The sequence below is a fragment of the Glossina fuscipes genome, unplaced genomic scaffold (assembly GCF_014805625.2).
Source record: "Glossina fuscipes isolate IAEA_lab_2018 unplaced genomic scaffold, Yale_Gfus_2 3, whole genome shotgun sequence".
Classification (NCBI taxonomy): Eukaryota; Metazoa; Arthropoda; class Insecta; order Diptera; family Glossinidae; genus Glossina; species Glossina fuscipes.
The window spans coordinates 3,523,311-3,543,343 of record NW_023998417.1 but is presented as its reverse complement, the minus strand read 5'-3'; the positions used below and the strand labels follow the sequence as shown (position 1 = coordinate 3,543,343).

Here is a 20,033-nt window from a genome sequence, read left to right as displayed (position 1 = left end):
TTTTTCATAAATTTTTATTGTAAATGAAAAACATCTTAAGGGCAAAGAGGCAAAGAAAAGTATACCATTCCATTCGGTTTGGCAGCGAAAGTAATAACAAAATAGTGATTATAAAAAGAACGGTTGTCGGTGTGGCTAGCAAATGAGTGTCTGTGGGTAAAGCAACGAACGCTTCGTCATAAATGAAATATTTATTTATGAAATCTGAACGCAATAATAAATTAAAATAATTTTTTTATTTATTTTTTTTTCTTTTCTTTTCATTCTTTTCAGCTAATTAAAAAACATTCGATTGTGACGAATGAGTGTCGAAAACAATATAAACAAACTATAATAAATTAATCTCTCGAACATATTTCTAAAGAAAAGAAAAAAAATCAAATAAAAAATATTATATACTTGGCTTCGGAACGAATCTTGAACGCCCTTTAACTTAGATGCTCATATACAAAAATTCGCCAAACTTTATTAAGATAATTTTGTCAGCGAATAGCTAAAGGTGGCAAGAGATTTTAAATTGTTCTTTCGTAGCGCTCTTTTCAGCCTTCCCAATTTTCTCCGAGTACGTGTGTATTTCAAGTTTCATTTCAACTTTTTATTTGCACTTTGCAATTAAATTTGTTTATAACATTTGGGGAAGAATTCTGATAAACATACCGGCTTAGTGCAAAGGGCTTGACAAATTAATACACCTACAATCTTCTTCTATTGTGGTTATAACAAACGCAGTATTTACATCAATGGCTCTGATTTGTATAGGAATGTTATTTTAAAAATGCGGATCAAATGTTATCAAAGCTCTTGTGAAAGTGCCCGTCAACGAAGCGGCAGAATACACAAAATTTATTAGTTTGCTTGTGTAATACCTGTGAAGATATTTTTAAAGTCCACATAAAGGATACATATTCTGATAAGCTTTAGGAATATACATACATCCACTCACAACCAGTTCAAGGCGATTTTAATAACGAGGGGAAGGAAGCAAAAAAGTGGAAATTTTATGCCTTTACATCGGTTTTGGTCATTTCAACTTCAACGGGAACTTAATATACCCCTTGAGGTATTTGTCAATTGAGTGTTTAAGGTCAAAGAAAACTTCTCTTTTTGAGATTAAATCACAACAACAGTATTCTTAGCGAGATTCAAAAAAATATGTTATATGTAATTGAATGAGTTTTTTGAGCTTTTTCTTGTAAGGTTACTCTAGCAAAGGCTAGCTGAATGGCCCCACCGTCTAGAAATTAATCCTATATTTCTTCATAAAGAAGCAGGCATAGCTCAGGCTTGTGCAAATCGGCTTACAGTGTTGCAAATTTAGAAAAATTATCTAAAAAGGTTTACTACAAGCTATGCCACATTCTTCAAAACGCTTTGTCAATAATTTGGATGCTAGACCAAGAAATGCCGTAGACAAACTTGAGACATAAACCGTTCAAATACTCTTTGGTGGTTGCACTTTGCCGAAATTGATTACAACATATATAAACCTATAGCTTATAACGCAACATTTACGGGCGGTTTGCATAGGCATAGATTTTGTAAACTGAAATTTGTCACAAATATTCCTTGATCGACTAAGAATATGAGATAAAAAAAAAGTTGGACTTATCTGTTTACATACACGAAGACAACGTAGAAGAAACTAAAACAACCTCGGAAAATATCGACAGAGTTTTCCTAACGTGAAAATATTTACATGAAAACCCGCTACACAAATGTTTGCCAGAGCCATGTGTAATTTGGGTGCACAAATATCGATTCGCTCGATTTATTAGCACTTTCCAAAGTAACTAATAAAATATTAATTTTTAATTATTTTCAATTTATTCCCAATTTGTTTCAATGCAAGTTGAGCTGGGTCTACTTCTTTCTTGAGATAAAAAATTTCTTGATCAAGTTAAACTTTTCAATTGTCGTATGGCATTGGTGGACACTCCTTTGGAAATCTTTGAATTCTCTTCAAATCACAACAATTAGAACAGGGCGGCCATCTATATCCAGATACAGTTCCAAAGTAAACTAAGTCCGTATTTGCCGTAAACCCAAGCAAGGGCAATGACCCAGAAATCATTTCTAGTTTTATTGGTCTCAGTTGCGTATATCGACTTTTGGGATTTTTTCAATTTTCAAAAACCCGCAAAATAAATGAAGGTTTTTTGCTCACCTGTAGCTGTGTTTGTAAATAACAACCTAAATGTAGTCTCTGGAAAAAAAAAAAAAAACTCTAATTAATTGTAAGGTGGACATATAAGCCACAAATCTATTGGCTTAGTCCATCTCTGTTCAACATACCAAAAAAAAAAAAAAAAAATTCTAATTAATGTGTAAAGTGCAAAAGGAATTTAGTTGATTCTCTCCTTTGCAGCTTTATATAAATGTAGGAAAGCGCACCACAAATTTCTGTTTGTTTTAACCATGTATTATATATATACATATACATACACATACACATACACATATACATATATATATATATACATATTGATAAAGACTTAAAAATATAAAACCGTATTGTAAGAAAAAACAGAATTATTTGAAATTTTAATTAAATTTATTGAAATGCGGTGAGTAAAACGAAACAGAAGAAGAGAAAACATTTTTTAAAACTGATAACAACACAATTCATATTTTCTATTCCCTTAGTCACTCTAATTAATATATACATCCTCGTCATTTATCTCACTACTGGTAAAGGGTTCATGACTATAAAAATAGGGATCAACACACATTAGTCAAAATTGTCGCGCCTAAACAACCACATATACAAAGGCTAAGAAACTTAAGAAAAAATTCAAAAATTTTATATAAATTAATGTCAATCACATACACAAAGGCTAATGAAATATAGCGCAAGCAGCATTCGCCCGGAATTTCGAGGAGGCCTAAATTCATAGACACCTATATCCAAGATTCCAAACATATATAGTATCTGTGTTTAGCTGAAAGCAAACAAATTTGGTTGATTTACCGACATCAACCTGTTGAAAAAAGCATTAAAGCACATAAACTAAAAGGAGAGAGAATAGAACAAAGCCTTTTCAAATTAATTAGACTTGATGTTGACGAAATGTTGTCTAGGCCTACTTTAAATCATTAACAAAAATTTTACCTTCGCCTAATAAAATCAACGAAAGAAATCGCCAAACCCTCAAAGTCACCCGAGCACCGAGTGGGTATTTGTCAATTGATTATCAAATCCTAAACGTTTAATAAATTATTGGTTTTTTTTTTCTTTATTCGAACGCGGGTTTAAATAAAAATTTTCTCATTAATTCTACTCAAGTCGAATAAAACTTATTGCCACTCTTAAGACTTCACATTGTGTACATATAATATAATGTTTTTATTCATTAAGTGAACACACACACACACACACACAAAATGGAAAAAAGCTAAAAACATTGTATAACACTAAAACTGGTTTTTTTAATGAAAGCCCCAAACGTTTCAATTGTCTGACGTCAAGCAAAACTTGTAATAAATGTGACAGCAGGTAGCATTTGCTAAGCTTTAACTATACTTACAACAATGCTTTGTACACAATGAAAGCAACAACAAATAAATAAGAAAATGAAAATAATTTATGATTAATATCAGGGCAGGAGTAACGATGTAAATGAAAAAGTTTGATGAACTTTTGTTAAGGGTGAGAAGACTTTTTTTCAACAGGTTAAGTGCAGTTGTAACGCACGCACTGCGTTACGTTATGCTATGTTCGAATTTCCCTTTGTTATATGCAAGAAGATGTGCTCTGCTAATTTAGTTTTGCCATTGCTCTCTCTGTCTCTGTCTCTGTCCGTCCTATCGAACAATTTTTCTATCTACTGTTTTTTTTTTTTTTTTTTCTTTGAAAAATCAAAGCTAAATGTAAAACTGGACACCTGGACATAAGCATTCCCTGCATTTTGCTACTTACTTCCCGGGTGGAGAAGGACCGAAAGCAGAAAAGCAAAGACGTTTATCTGGCCATATATACATATATATATATATATATATCATATATATGTATCATTTATTACATAGATAAACCCGGATGAATATAATCGAATCGGCCCAGCATCTTAAGCCAGGAGCACTTTTTGAGTTTAGTGGTTCATATGCTTGCGTCAAAAGTAATGACAAAATATAAATACAATTTTAAGCAAAGAAAAAATGCAGTAACTGCATAATATCTTCACTAATAACTTACAAACTCGAACAGAAATCAAATTAAAGTTTAGCAGACATTGCTTATTATTAGGAACTCATTTACTAGTTGTTTTCAGCGAAACTTTCTGACCGGTTGAAGCTTAACATGTGTTGTTTCTTTTTATTTTTTTTTTTTTAATAATTTACAAATATATCTACGCGCGTGCAGATAACTGACAAAAGCAAACTGGGTAAATAAATGTAAGCAGCTTTGATTTATCAAATTTTCAGAGAAAAAAGAAGTTCTTGTTGGCATTGACTTTAATAGAATAATTTGATCATTTTTTGCGGTACAACATATAACAAAAAATATTGAAATTTTTTTTTCTAAAACAGGTGCATGGTGTATAAAGCACTTAAAGTAGCGCCTTTTAATTGAATACAATTATGTTCTATAACCTTTCGAAAAAACGTCATAAATAAATAAATTTATTATCGAATAAAATCCGAATAAGAGCACACTGTATATTAATAGTTTTTACAATTTATTCAAACATTAAAGCTTTCGTAGCTTATGGATGGGAAAAATGATGGAAAAAACCTCAAAAACTAAATATCACCTTACATAGGTTTTTTTTTTTTTTTGTGAAGTCATCCAATAAAAAATATTGTGGTTTTTTTCAAATCATTTGCAACACATGCACAACAGAAATGATATGTGCTTTCGATTTAATCGAATATTCGTTCATTTGTTCACACTTTCGCCGTCTGCTAACAGAATTCTTCGGATTGCAAAAATAAGCTAAGCATAAAAATTTGGCCTATGAACGCAATGAAGTTATCGAAGGCAAGCAAAGAATCTCGAAAAAAGTCATATATTTTTATGCGTTACCTTTTCATAAAAACCCCATCACTCTTAGCAGAGTATGTATGTTAAAATGTGCCAAAACAACTTTTATAAGGGTTAACTAAAAGATAAGGACAAGCATCTGTCAGACTAGCGACTTGAAATACTTTCAACTAAGAAAACAAACACAAAATGTTTGATATAATCTCTACTTATGGTATCTATAGCGCTTTTTTATTAGTTTGTGTAAAATTAATTTTGTTTTTTTTCATTCTCAATTCGTCTGACCAAATATTTAGTAAACATAAAAATTTATTAACGAAGGAATTATGGAGAGCATCTTATTAAAAACACATATTATATTATTGTAAAATTTTCAACCAAAAATATTTATCGTCTTTGTGAAAAAATTTAGAAAAGCAGGTTTGTATGTATGTGCTCCATGTGATCTACGCACAAGAATATCGACGGAAGACGGATTGTTGTCACTTTAAAACATGTTTAAAATAATTCACGAGACTTGCTTGGAATTGATTGTGAATTTGAACTTAAGCTTTGTTGTTGGAATTTATTGCGCACAATTAATCATTTTTAATTGCAAATGTAATTAACAGAACCAAAAAAACTAACTCTTCCACAAGCAATAAGATATAAAAAAAATACCAATTCTCTCCACCGAAATGCTACGCTTATATTTTTTTCTTTAAGAATTCATTCGTATGTATGAAAGTTTGTAACTTCCAAAACGTTCGATTTACTAAAAATCATTTGTTTCTGCCAATACATGAATACATGATTTGATATTAGCTTTTAATCGGCATAATGCAAAAATAATTTTATTGAAAAGTTCCATAATAAAGCTCGTTAAAGTGTTTTTTTTTTTTTTTTTTGCTTAAAGAAGATTACTGTTAGTTATCATAGGAGAAGAAACAATACAGCATGCACAGTTTAAATATTCGTACAGAATATTAATAAATAAAATACTTATTGTATTAGATTTTACGAAGAGAGAGTAAGAGACTAATAAAGCCAATAACAACATCAACAATTTTGATGACAAACATTGCATTGCATTGCATTGCATGAGCATTCATGCTCATATACGATGCACGTAAATTACATACGAAAAGCAGTAAAATATAAATGTCAAGCTATTATCGTTGAATTAAGAAAGAAGACAGAATTATAATGTATCAAAAAGAGAGACAAAGATAGAAGCAGAGGGAGAAACACAAGCAATAGATTATAATAATTAGTAAAGAAGTCGAGCCGAGTTAATTTGTATTAGAAGTTGTTGTTTTATAATTACTTGGAATTTAATTAAAAATATTTCCAGACAAAATTGGGAATTTTTCTTCGTTTCGTAAATTGCTTATATACGAAATTTTTTACTTAGTTCTGATAACTTTTTAACACACAAATCTTTCATTTTATTTATTTATTTATTTTTATATTCTTTTGTGGTAATTTTTTTGCAAAAGAAATTTGCACCCATTTTATTGCATAGTAAGTAATTTTATATTATTTTCTTTCTTTCTCTTTCTCACATTAAAAGCTTCATCATTTAAAATGCACTTTTTCTTTGGCTTAACAATATATAAACATAAAAAAAAAAACCACGGGATCTTTTTTTTTACCGTAATAATTATTATTAAGAACACATTTCTTTTATTTAGTTGTCTTTTCCTAATATGTTATTTTCTCACAAGCACTTTTTTCAAATATTTTTGCTATTAGATATTTGTTTGGTAGTTTAAAATTATTTTCATAGAAAAAGAATTCGAAAACACGTATTCCTTTAGTCACAATCCGCTCTCACGCACAACACTTTCGACATTTTTTAAATAACTAAAAATGTGACCAACGAATATATTGAACATGGTGAACATGGAATCGACTAAAACTACTGAGAGACTGTAAGAGCATGAAACAACAGAGCAATAACAACAGTTGCGCACAATTATAGCTACTGTAAATAAATTGAGTAAAAGCGTAACTAGTAAGAGAGCAACAACAACGGCTGGAACGATAAATAAATGAAATACAAGTTCGGTTTTTATAATGTAAATGATTCTACACATCATCATATTATGCTGTAAACACGAAAAAAAAAGAAGAAATAACAGCACATAATAAAATAAAACAATCCACACAATGCTAGATAATCTGAAACTTGATTTTATGAATTCTTTTCTCTTAAAAGTGAGAGAATAAATGCTTAAGTTTATAACATTTTTCCGCTTTCTCTTTAGTATTTTGTTACCGGCTTTTTCTTATAATATCAAATAAAAAATCTACCATGCGAGAATAAATTGATTTCGTTTGGCTTATCGTATGGAAAGAGAATTTATAAACTCTTAGAAGTGACTATAAGTAAATGACTATTTTCTGTTAATATGACCAATCGCTAATAAGCGGCCATTTTCTGTTAAAAACACGTCCATTTTCTGTTAATACGGCCACTTTCTGTTAAAAACAAACCCATTTTCCGTTAAAACGGCTAATCTGTTGAAAAACCTCCACAATCTGTCAAAGTAAAATAAAGAAATAAATAAGAAGAAAGAAAAAATAAAGAAATAAATAAACCGCAGAAAAGTAAAGAAAGCAGAAAAGTAAAGAAATAAAAAAAGCACAGCGTCAATTAAATTTTTGTTTCATTGTCCGTTAGAATGAGTTTAAGAGAAACAATCGAAAAGTAAGTAAACTGAAGAACACCTACGTACAAGTATTATTAATATTTTACTGGAATCTGACACTCAGCAGCAATTAAAAGGATTAGAATTTAACTGTTTTTTACTTAACATTATGATAATACAGATAATTTAGAGGAACTTGGATTTCAGCCCTTATTAAAATAAGCCAAGAAAATATGAATAAATAGAATAAAAAAGATAAGACACAAACTTTTCTTTTATTAAAACGTTAATGGAGAAAATCTGAATGAAAAATTTGTATTAAAAATTTAGAAGGAAAAGAACTTTAAAGATTTTCGAGAAAATATTATGATGATGGGTTGAACAGGGTCGATATATATGTCGATGGAATTGTTATAAATTCTCCCGCACTGAAAGAACTTTAATTGTAACCTTAATTATTGTAGTGTGGCATCATTAAACGTTGTTTGTCGAAGTAGCAATAAGTACTCTAAATATATCTTAACAGGGTTAATATCAAACTTAAAACTACTATTAACCCTGGCAGTAATGGAAAATTAACTTGGGAAGTTGAACTTGCTATGCAGTAACGTTCAAAGGAAAAATTGATTACAGTATGATGACTCCTTCAGAGGTTCTCCGTACCCAATCATTGCTTTTACTTGTAAGCTTTCTATCTGGCATTCAGTACTGGGATAATTAATTTAGAAAAAATTCTTACCAAAAACCGCAACTCTCTGAAAACGTGAAAGAAAATTAGGAACAAGGAGAAGTGCCACGTAAGAGTTAAACAAATTATTTTCTTAGTGTTTCAATTAAGCCGAAAATGAATTCATGGAGTGTGTTGATTTAACATATATAAGCGGAAAGGAGACGAAAGAAAAGGATTACCCTATTCAGGGAAGCCGCATAAATACAAATATTCTCGAGAATGAACTTAGAAAGCTAATCTCCGACACACTAGTAAGATTGTGCTTCTTGATATTGAAGAGCAGCTATCCAAGTCTGCAAAATTAAATAAAGTTTGTCGTTTGTAAGATCTTCTGAAGGCTTATATAGTTTTTTTTTAAATTCTCTTTACCAGAAATATGCTACGGCTTTTGACAAATGGAGAATGCAAATGACTTATGAGGGGAGAAGACCTATTAATGACAGTATACACAAACGAAAAGCGCGAAAAGTCGAAATTTAATCTCACAGATGGATATATACGAAATTGGCATAATGCGAAGCTTATGTTTTGATACAATTTTTAATTTCGTCCTTTTTATCTTTGCCTCAGAAATAGTTTTATTTGACTTACAGTCAAAATAGAATATTTAATTAATGTTGAAAGAAAATATGAGAAATTCTGATAAACCTTTCTTTCGAAGAAAATTAATATGAAAAACTACCTTCAAATGAATCCATCAAACATATGTCTGTATATATATATATATATATATATATATATAACAATATAACAACAATTTTACATCTTATTTAATAAAAGTAAAGTCGATTTCTGCCATTTGTGCCCTTGAATGCATACACAACTCTGCATACTTTAAAAAACGTATTGAAACTACGTTGATTATCTTCACATATATTCCGGAAAATTGCATACACGTTAGTGCAACTATTCAGTGTCCTTCGATTGATTAACGGAAAAATTTTCCGACTTAAAAACTCCCATTTAAAGAAAGAAAGCATCTTCAAATTATTGATAAATTTTTCTCGTACCTGTGACGTTACATTTATAAAAATTTTTTCTTTTAACTTTTACACAATGTCATATACCGTCAGGAAAATGCTGTGTTGGATTTTCTATAGAGAAAGATGTTAATTTTACTGCAATTTCCTTTTCATGCTGCTTTAACAAACATAAATAATTACTGAGATAAACAAACTGACAGACGGTTGAGCGTCCTGTTTGCCTGCATATGCATAAGCACTGTCTACAAAGGTTTCCTCAGAAAATAAAACAAGTAAGCAAACTATGTTCAGTTGTGACCGAATCGTTTATATCCATCATCGTGATCCTAAAAATACATAGAGCAACATTTTCATACACTATAATATTGGGTGGGCGCGGACGATTTTTATATGATGTATATGTTGCACTTTATGAGTAAGAAGCGAAAAACCCGGAAAGCGGAGGTGTACACAGTTTGCATTGTACAGGCCTGTCTGTCAGCGTGTTGTAGGCGAGTTCTTTGAAAGCTTTGGATTCTTTTCAAATTCTCTTGCACGTTTATAGGCGATATTATCACGCGATAATGTTCACAGTAGATACTACGCGGTTACGTAGACGGACAGATGGATTTACACATATTTTTTAGTCCTTTGCAAAACAGAAGTGCCCGCACTTTACGTAGTACTGTAGGCGTGTCCTTTAATCGATTTAATCCTCTTTCAAAACCAACCTTTCTGGTAAAACTTCAAATATTTCTAACAAAGTTAGAGAGTCGTTAACTTCATTTTTGCGGCCAGAAGAATGTCTACTATAGATATTACCATCACGGACAGAGGGACATGCCTAAACCGGTTCAGAATTCAAAAACTAATCAAAAATATATATATATTTTTATGAGCTCTCTAACGTTTCCATTATGGACGTTGCAAACGTTTCGCCAAAATGAATACATCACTTATCGATCGGTGAAAGGTATAAAAAGAAGGAACAAATAGAAAAAAAAAAGACGAATGGAAAGATGAAAGAAATGTTGGTTACTTAGTATTCTCCACAAAACTTGCTTGTTTAAGGAAAAATAAAACATAAGAAAAAGTGCAGCAGGTAGATAAAGAAAATTTTTGTTTATCTGTATTTTCTTTCCTGTTTATTTTTTGCCCAACTACTGCTATAATTATTTATTTTACATTTTTCCTTTTTCTATGACTCAACTAAAACTACAGGTAACGAACGTACAAGTTCATTTGTGGCGAGTGCGATAAGAAAGGTGCTGATTGTAATTTAAATTTCTTTGCTTTACACGATATGTATGTAGATATATGGATCCATTTTTTTGAAATTATCTGACATATATATATATATATATATATTTTTTTTTTTCAATTCAATTCAAATATGTTGCATTGACTTAAGGACGACGACTCTTATTGAGAATGCATTGGATTGCAAGGCTTTTACGTTTACACTCGTAACATAACATCGGTATAATTGACAACTCATTAAGTTAGCAATAGGCCGATTTAATTAAGTACGCCCCATATAATCTGTGGTATGGAAAGTAAGCTTTCATATGATAACAGTGTCTATGAACACAACAATCTTCAGCCAGAAAATTAAATTTGCTAACATGAGTTCATGTTTTCGGTCCCGCGCAGATGTACATAACGGCACATAAGATTTTATATGCGAATAAGATATGAAAAGTAAATAATTGAAGTATTCTTGGCAGCCAAGCGATGTAGGGTATTGAAGGATCATCAGTGCCCGTTCATAATTTTTCTTTTATTTAATTTTATATATGAGTAGAGTTTTTCAGACCCTATCATCTATAATTCCATTAATATTCAATTTGTTATAGATAAAATTATTGATAGGATAGATTGTTGAAAATGTTTTGTTGTCTTTAACACCAAAAATTAATATGTATATATGTATGTATTTATTTTTATAGGTAAATGTATTTTGAAATCACATGCGTATCATTTGTACAATTGTTATTATTCCGCTGAAAAACTTTTCAATTTTAAATTATCTTCATCACATCATAAATGAATATAACAAAAAAATGGAGCGAGATGGGGTAATTTTTTCAGACAATGTTCTCACAAAAAAAAAAAAAAAAAAAAAATGCGAATTTACATCGCAAGGAGATCACATTTGAAATATTTTAGGAGGAGAATTGGTCCAGCATACCCATTTGGCAAAAAAAAAAAAAAGAAAAAAAACAAAACTCAAATCCTAGGCCAAGCAAGTTTTTATATGAGCGTTAGCCAAATTCTTGTTGGAATGACGTAATACTCGCTCTCATCAGCAAATATAACGGAGAAAATGAACTTAGAAAAGTGTTTTCTCGCAAATATTTTTTATAATCCTTCCTAGATTTCTATTATGTGCTTATACCAACCGGTTATGGCGAGCACGGCAATGATCATGACACCATTACAAGAACGTAAGAAATGGAAAACACGTTTCTGATTTCGAAAAAACAAAAAAAAGTAAAATTTCTATATATATCCCTGTAGATCCGATCATATATGATAGGCATGGGCTATTTTTCCTACTTTTGTACACGCACAGGATGTAGATAATGGACAGAAAAATAAATTTCTTTTTGAAAACAGCAGTGCTCTCAGTTTACGTGCGGCAGTAGGCAGATCTTTGAACCGATTTAGCTCATTTTCAATATCGACCTGTGTATAAGAACTTTTCATGTTCCTGTCAAATTTGAAGCGGAAAGCTTCAAGCTTTCCGCCAAGACAATGATTACAGCAGGCATTGTACAGACGGACAGACAAACAGAAAAAGAGTGCAGCAGCGTTGAAGAAGATAAATAATTCCAAATAAGACAATTTTCAATTTTTTTCTGCATACAAATGTAATGATATTCATAAATGAAGAAGAAGAATGAAGGATGAGTGATGGAGATGAAGAGTGCGAAACCAGATTTGATAAAATTTCGTAAAGCCCAAGATATTTTGTTCCAAGGGTTCGCTATGAAAAAGCATTGCATAAAGAATTCATTTTCCATTCAAGTTCCGCCTTACATTGCTTATAGACTACTTGGGTGTTCTGCTCCTTAATCCTTCCTATGCGAATATATATATATATATATGAACTTTTGTAATAATTGAGTTCCGGATATAATCCAATTTTTAATATCAATTTTACTTATTATATTGCTTGGGGCGAAAGCTTCCGAAAAAAAAAAATATCTATTTTACTTGAAGCTTTTTTTTCGATTCGATTTAAATTTTAACGTGCAAATGTTGTATCTATGTTGGTTTTAAATGAAAAGTACATTGTATTGAAATATTTTTTTTTTTATTTTTATTTTTTGATGTAAGTAAAGATTATGAAAATGCATTAATGCATGTTTTCATGCATCTACATGCATGGCCCCTTTATATGCATGACAATGTGCACGAATTTCATAAATTTTAAGCAGCATCTTTTATATCGAATTCTTCACTACCTGGATTACACACGTGATTCCATTACAAATGCAGAGAAGGTCACGTCCAGAGACACACAAAGAATGATAGAAAGATGTTATCGATATATGCTTACTACATACATACATACATACTCGTTTCGAATAGAATCGTGTACAAGTGTGTACAACATGTGTAAAGCAATTTACACTTTGTGTTGATGTGTATTTAATGCTTATGTTATGTTTTACTCATGCATAATATTTAGTATTCCTAGTATATGGAAAAAATATTGTCGTAACGTATGTCAGTAAAAGATAGTAAGATTGACTAATACTTGAATTATTCTACAGTAAGAATCGTCTATATGTGTGTGTGTGTGTGCAAAAATTGTTGTCTTTTTCTATTCCGTACAGATAAATGCAAACCCAGTTTATGGGTAATTTCTTCCAATGAACATTTAATCACAAACACAAGCTGAGCTAAACTTTATGTCTTCATTTTCCAATATCCTAAGTATAATAATTTTCCTATAAGAGGGTGTTTCTTAATAGATTGGACTCACTGCCGAAATTTCTTAAAAATTCTAACATGCCAATGCTTCATTAAAATTCCCTGGAAAAATTGATCGGATAAGTACACCAAGCAGTACTGCTCGGTAAAGCGATTTCAAGCGTTGGTGGTCATGTTTTATTGTTGCAAGCGATTGCCTATATATATATACATATATATATATATATATATATGGATTAGATTAAGATTTAATTAAAATTCTACAAAAAGAGAAAAAGTCACTTAAGCGTAGCTTGGAACACTTATACAGGCATTGGAATACAAAAGCTAATGCTGAGTACAGAGTAATCAAGCCATAGATTGAGCATACGTGGGCCTGAGTAAGATCAAACCAATTTAGCTACTCGTGATGAAAAATAGCAGAATTTCTGGAAAAGTTAAGACAACTACGACAATTTCATCAATATTCTAATAATATTTAGTACAATATTTTGAAAAGTCGTCTAAACCAAATACCGAAAATAGTCTGACTCGGTTTATTTTAAGTTAAAAAATTAAAAAAGTTGTTTTTTTCTTATTATTTTCGTTTATTTCAAAAGTCAGCTAAGTTTGTTTATTAAAAATTTTTTTTAAATTATTTATTATTTATGTGAATAATTTTCGAAAAATGCAAATCTTTATCGAAAAATCAACAAAATCATTAGTTGCACTCAGCTTCCGCAAAGCGAAGCTCACTTCACTTGCCGTAAATTAATTAATTCGATACTTTGTATAAAACCAATCGTATTCAAGGAAAGCCGCAAGTTTGTCGGTCATCTTTATTAAAAATTGTTAAATGAGTTGAATTTCTTCTTCTTTCCTTTATATCCTTTCACTGCATATTGTATTGTATTGTATTGTATGCTGCGTTTTTATACCCATCATCGAAGGATGAGGTGTATGTTCATTTTGTCAAAATGTTTGTAACGCCTAGTAGAAAGCATCAGAGAGTCCACAAAGCATATGTATATATATATATATATATATATATATAGGCTTGATCAGCATCAAATTCTAATTCTATTTAAGAATGTCCGTCCAACCATCGACTTCAAATTTGGCCGAAACATTTAAAGTTCTTGCAGGCAGGCTGGTATTGAAAATGAATTAAATCGTTCAAAGGACACGCCCTCAGCATTAAGTAAACTGAAAACATGTCTCGTTTTCCAAAAGGTTTGTTGCTCATTACTCACAAACTGTAGCAGATAAGTATACAAAAATTTGAGTCCATATTCTATGGGCGATGCCGTAGGAACTGTACAAAAATGGGAAAAATTGACCACGCCTACTTACTATTATAATGTATCAAACATTAATTTGGTTTTCAAAACCTTTAGAAGGCGGAGAAGAAAGCTTTAAAAACCCCATAAAGTATGCAAAATTCTTTAGCAGGTTCAAAATTGAGATGGCCCTCTGCTTATCTGTCCATCTGTCTCTCTGCGTAATTGTATAGTATTTATTGTAAACATTCTCCTTCTAGTGAAAATGCAAGTATCGCCTAAAAATTTGCAAAAGACTTTGGAGGGGATTTCAACATTTCCTAAGGCACGCCTATAGCGCCCACACGCAATAAAACCTTTGTTTACGACAATAGAAAAAATCAGGAGCGAATGAAAATTTAGTTCCTTCAGTGTTTTTATCTTTTTCAGGATAACAATAGTGGGTATAAGAAATTCGGCCATAACTGTATATAATTTTCTTACTTCTTTCAACTTCACATCGCACTTCCTTATTAATAAAAACGAACCAACTGTGAATACGTTCGAATAATGTAAATTGAAGACACTTTAAGATATACATAAATAAAAAGAAATTTTCATTTATGCAAAAGTTAAAAATTAATAAAATAATTAATTAACTTTTTGGTAAGAATCGAATTTCAGGATTTTTATTATGATAATTGTTAATGCAAAAGATAGATAAATCGTTCTAAGCTTAGAAAAGGCATTAGAAGGTATTTTCTTTTTTGTGTTTTTTTTTGCATATAAGTCACAGTAAAAGCATATTTCAGAGGAGTGTTATGTTGATTGAGTTTTCGATTTATTTATTCATTTAGTTTTTCTTAACCTAACCAAGCAGTTCTCGTGTGTAATTTCCTTATACCCGTACGGCACATATGCTCGTAAATCATTCAACACTTGTAACTACATTGACAAATGGTTTCAAGTGCTTTTTCATGCCTGTCCTTTTAAAAAGATCCACTCAGACAGCTAGTAGGCTGGTAAGTCTTAAAAGATGACCTAAAGCACTATCTTAACTCAAGTTGTTCTCGTTATTGGTAATAATCGAGAACCTTTGCTCTTATGATTCTATAGCAAGTAGAGAGAATTTTGAAACATGGCTTGGCATATTTCCGGACTAATTGCGGTCATTTTAAGACGACGCATTAATCAGTAACCAACACACAATCGTTTCAATGCATTCTTTTTTGACTTACATATGGATGCTTCATTTGCCAAATCGATTAACTCTATAAAACAAAAAGTTTCGTTTAGTATTGTTAGGGAAATTCATTTTGAATATGTACAGTTAGGAGCTAATGAAGTGCTTTGATATTAAAATTTAACAAAATTCCTAAAATGAAGTTAATCGATTTGGCAAGTGAAGCATCCATATAATAATCTTTTGTTTTTGCAATATAAGGAACTGTTAGTGTATATGTAAAATGCGTTCTAAACCTAATATAATTTTTTGTAATTGTATGTTATCCCTTTCTTTTTTTGTTTTATTTATTTATTTATTTTTTAAATTTTTTTATGAACATCAGGCGTCAATATATTTTTCGCATATCACCACAACTATTACTACTGCACACACATAATCCACAAGGGCATATAACATACATGTGTAAACAAATGCATATATCATATATTCTCTTCAAGTTTCAAGTTAATATTTAGGTCAAATGCCGACCGATTTACATACAGACGGCTGATATTTTTTGCTTTCGACTATTACGAACATCATCAAACTTACACATAAAGGAAACGAAGAAAAATGAAACTATATTTCTTCTCTTTAACAAGTATAGAAAGACATATACTTATCACACATATTTTCTTCAATATTCATACACATGCACGTATATGTTGGCGCCATAACACCTACTGTTTTGAATCTAGTAAACAAAAAAAAGGAAAAAAATGTCGCTATAATGATTTTCTCAATTGATTTTTGGCATGTAATTTATGTGATATAAATAGCTTGAGACATAAGTATTGTTTTAGTATTGAAAAAAAAAAAAAAAAATCAAGATTGGTTTATGCATACAAAATATGAGAAATAATTCAATATTGATTTAGTTTTTAGAATGACTTTATAATTTCGAATATCGTGGTAACTATGCGCGTAAGACATCTTCGCAAAAGAAATATTTCCCAGTTCCTAGTACCCAGTTCACTTCTCCCGCAAGTGTAAAAGTGTTTTTATTCTTCTTCTGAGCCTATTTCATAGTTTAATGAAAAGTAAAAAAATAAAAAAAAAATTACAAAATTATTAGCGGGATCATCAACCAAAGAAATCCATCAAATTTTAATATTTGCGAAATCGTTTGCTTTAGAAATACCTATCACTATTATCTCCTAAAATATTAAAAGACATTGCTACCTAATAGAGGTAGAGTTCAAGCACACATATATACTCAGAAAATCTGATATAATGATCTGCAGAAGATTCAAATAACTTTTTTTTTTAAAACTGTTGGACTCCTTTTTATGTCAAGTTTTACCCATGCTTGATGCTTGATTATGAGGGAATGAGAGGTCAAAACACGTCACTGTATCAAATTTCATCAAAATATCTCAAGAAGTGCAACGTGCAGCTTGAACACAAGTTTACATGGAAAGACAATAGACGGACAGACGGACAGACAGGCTTACGTTAAGTCAGATTATGATTCTGGATCGATTAGTGTAATAAAAGGTGGGTCCATCTTAAGCCTTTCTGCGTGTTACATACGACCGCATTAACTTAATGTATCCGGTGCCACAAGTGGCACGTACGTGTAGGTGTATGTATTTTATGATAAGAATTGGTCTGCATGTATAGTATAATTTGATATAAAACAATAACTGCACCAAAATTGGATCATGTATGCCTCCTATGTTCAATCCCGTCGCATATGAGAAACCTCTTGAGAAGTAAGCCACTGCATGGCAAAATATTCAAATTTTTCGTACCTTATGACGAGAAAAGTTGAAGAATAATGAGATTTTTTTGCTAAAATTCCTGAGTTTTTACTTTTCGTGCTTCGTCAGGTATAAGAATTTTTCTTATTTGAAAAAAGAAAAGAGATTTTCACCACAAATATGAACCAAGAATCTTACGTCCCTGCGTCCCTGCCCGAATGCAATGATTTTCCTTGCTTCAACAATTCACAATCATTTAATCAATATATGATAGTTTGGTATTTAAAAAAAAAAAAAAAAATTCCACTAATTTTATTTTATGTAACGAAATCTCTTGTGGGGACAAATGCAATTGCACTAAGAGAGAACTCACCGCCAGCCAGTTAGCAACATTTTGTAAAAGTTCTGATGCCTCGTTTGTCCTTTGTGCCTTTGATCTAAAATTGAGTCTTGCTTCCGTGTTTTATCTATCAAATATTTCAATAATTATTTTAATAAAATTTTAAAGTTAATTTTTTTTATACATATATGTGTATATATTTTTTTTTTTTTTTATTTCAAATCTAACTACTTTTTGGTGCGCTTTTCACTTCCGATCAACGTGCATTTGATTGTAAATTTTTCATACATTATAACGAAATTCCAGCTTAACGCAACACAATTTGATTCAATTTTACCAGAAAATTCGAAGCATGATGTGGTTAATGTTGTTAACGGTAATTGCTATTGCCATCGGCTGGAAAGTGTGCTGTAAAATGTCAATCATTCATGTAACATTTTGATTGATTCTTATGCGATGTTTTACGACAGCATAAAGCATACATGCATACTTACATACGGACATACACAAATAATTTCATATTCTCTTTGCGACACACACACACCCAATACGCAGGCAATAGATAGATGACGTTTGCAGTAGAAATTTAAATTTTAATAAAATATTTCAACACTTTTAGTAATAGTTTTTTTTTTTTTTGTTTTTTAAAGAAAATAAATTTATTGTGGAAAGCCACGTAAAAAGTCATTCTTTTGTTTTAATGGAATCGTTAATGAATAAAGAATAATAAAAAAGAATCCATTAAAAAAAATGGGAAAAGTAATATTTTTTTTCTTTCTTACACCTACCACCCCCAAGTACGGTTGCATGCTTATTTTATCATAATGTTTGCAACATTCAAACAGAAAGCTTCAGAGACCCTAGAAAGTATATGTGTATACTTGATTAGCGTGAAATTTGTAATCGATTAGGTCATGTATGTCCGTGTGTGTGTGTGTGCCCATAATCCACAGGCTTATCTGTTTGTGTGTGCTGTTGACACTCTCCTGGTCGCAAAAATGAAGATATCGGCTTTAAATTTATAGAAACATTGGAAGCTTCTGCACGCAGGTTGATGAAAATTTGTGGTTTTGTTGCACATTACTTAAAAAGTAGATATGGAAGATAGAAAGCTAAAATTTGCAAAATTTTCCTTTAGGGAAAACTCTACCATTTATATGAAAAAGATTAAAAAGAAAAATCGGTTGCGCCTACAGAAAGTTATAAGTCTTTGTTATAAGGCTTTGAGTTCTGCTTATTAATCATGGGTTGGGGATGAGAAATTCGGCTACAGCCGAATATAACTTTTTTACTTGTCCTTTTTTTTGGGGTGGGGAAAAAAATAATCTTACTTCGTTCTCTTACGTAAGATTTCAAGTGAATTTATTGCATAGATAACTTCTGAGGTTAAGTCATAATAAATTGATTTTCGAAGAAATAGAAAAATATTAAAAGTGTGCTCCTGTGCACATGCTAAACGCTTATATATTTCGTATCAATGTTTATTAAAACAGAAAAATCACCAAAACAAATAACAGATTGTTTTAATTGAATTCGAGCTATAAGAGAAGTCATTCCTATAGTTGGTTTAAGGCGAATTATTTTTGATACCTACTAAAAATAGCGATGTTAGATTTAAAAATAAAATGGGGAAAAGAAGGCGAGGTACCTGCACTTTAGTTGTAGTGTCTTTGTTTCCCAAGGTATTTTAATTCTTCGATGGATAGGTAGGACGGATTAACTGATATCTCCATGCATATAGTTACCAAATTTTAAGATCTCCTACAGATTATGGAAAATTCTCTCTCTGCCAAGATGGACTATACTAAAATGTTTGCTATTAATAACCTAAGAAATACTAACGCAGGTCTACTAAAAGTAGGTATAAAAGTGCGGAGCAATATCTAATTTGGATTACGCAACTGACGGTCTCAGAAGATTTCATATATTTTTCTCACGTGGCAAGCGCTTAAGATACTTATGGTATTCTATATGCAATTCATATATAGTGCATAGATATATGCAGTGAAATGCATTTCAGAAATGATCGTATGAACCTGTTGAAGTTTCAAATATCCTGCCATGAGAGCAATGCTTTACTTATAACAAGAGATATATTAAATTTAAATTAAAGAAATTCGATCCTTTTATATGAGAAAACTAAGCGTTTCATGGCATTTATACGTAATATCGTTCTCGATATTCATAGCTGATCTTATTATATTTCCTTACCGCTACACCCATTAAGACCCCATTGACACCCATTAATCTGAACTGATTTTAATTGTTGCAATGTGTTTCAT

At 30.9% G+C, this 20,033-nt stretch overlaps 1 protein-coding gene and 1 long non-coding RNA gene across 2 annotated transcripts in view; both read right to left on the bottom strand.

Moving 5' to 3' along the window:
* Nucleotides 1–6,560, bottom strand: part of LOC119635113 — an 18,788-nt gene extending 12,228 nt beyond the window's left edge. The window contains exon 1 of the transcript XR_005247020.1: nt 6,285–6,560. The gene's annotated coding sequence lies outside the window, so the exon portion shown is untranslated. The remainder of the gene's footprint in view (nt 1–6,284) is intronic.
* Nucleotides 6,561–16,690: 10,130 nt separating this feature from the next.
* Nucleotides 16,691–18,133, bottom strand: LOC119635195. Its single transcript, XR_005247028.1, has 3 exons — nt 18,089–18,133; nt 17,785–17,878; nt 16,691–16,726 (listed from the first exon to the last, which is right to left on the bottom strand). It is a non-coding gene; the product is annotated as an uncharacterized LOC119635195 (long non-coding RNA).
* Nucleotides 18,134–20,033: the final 1,900 nt, after the last annotated feature.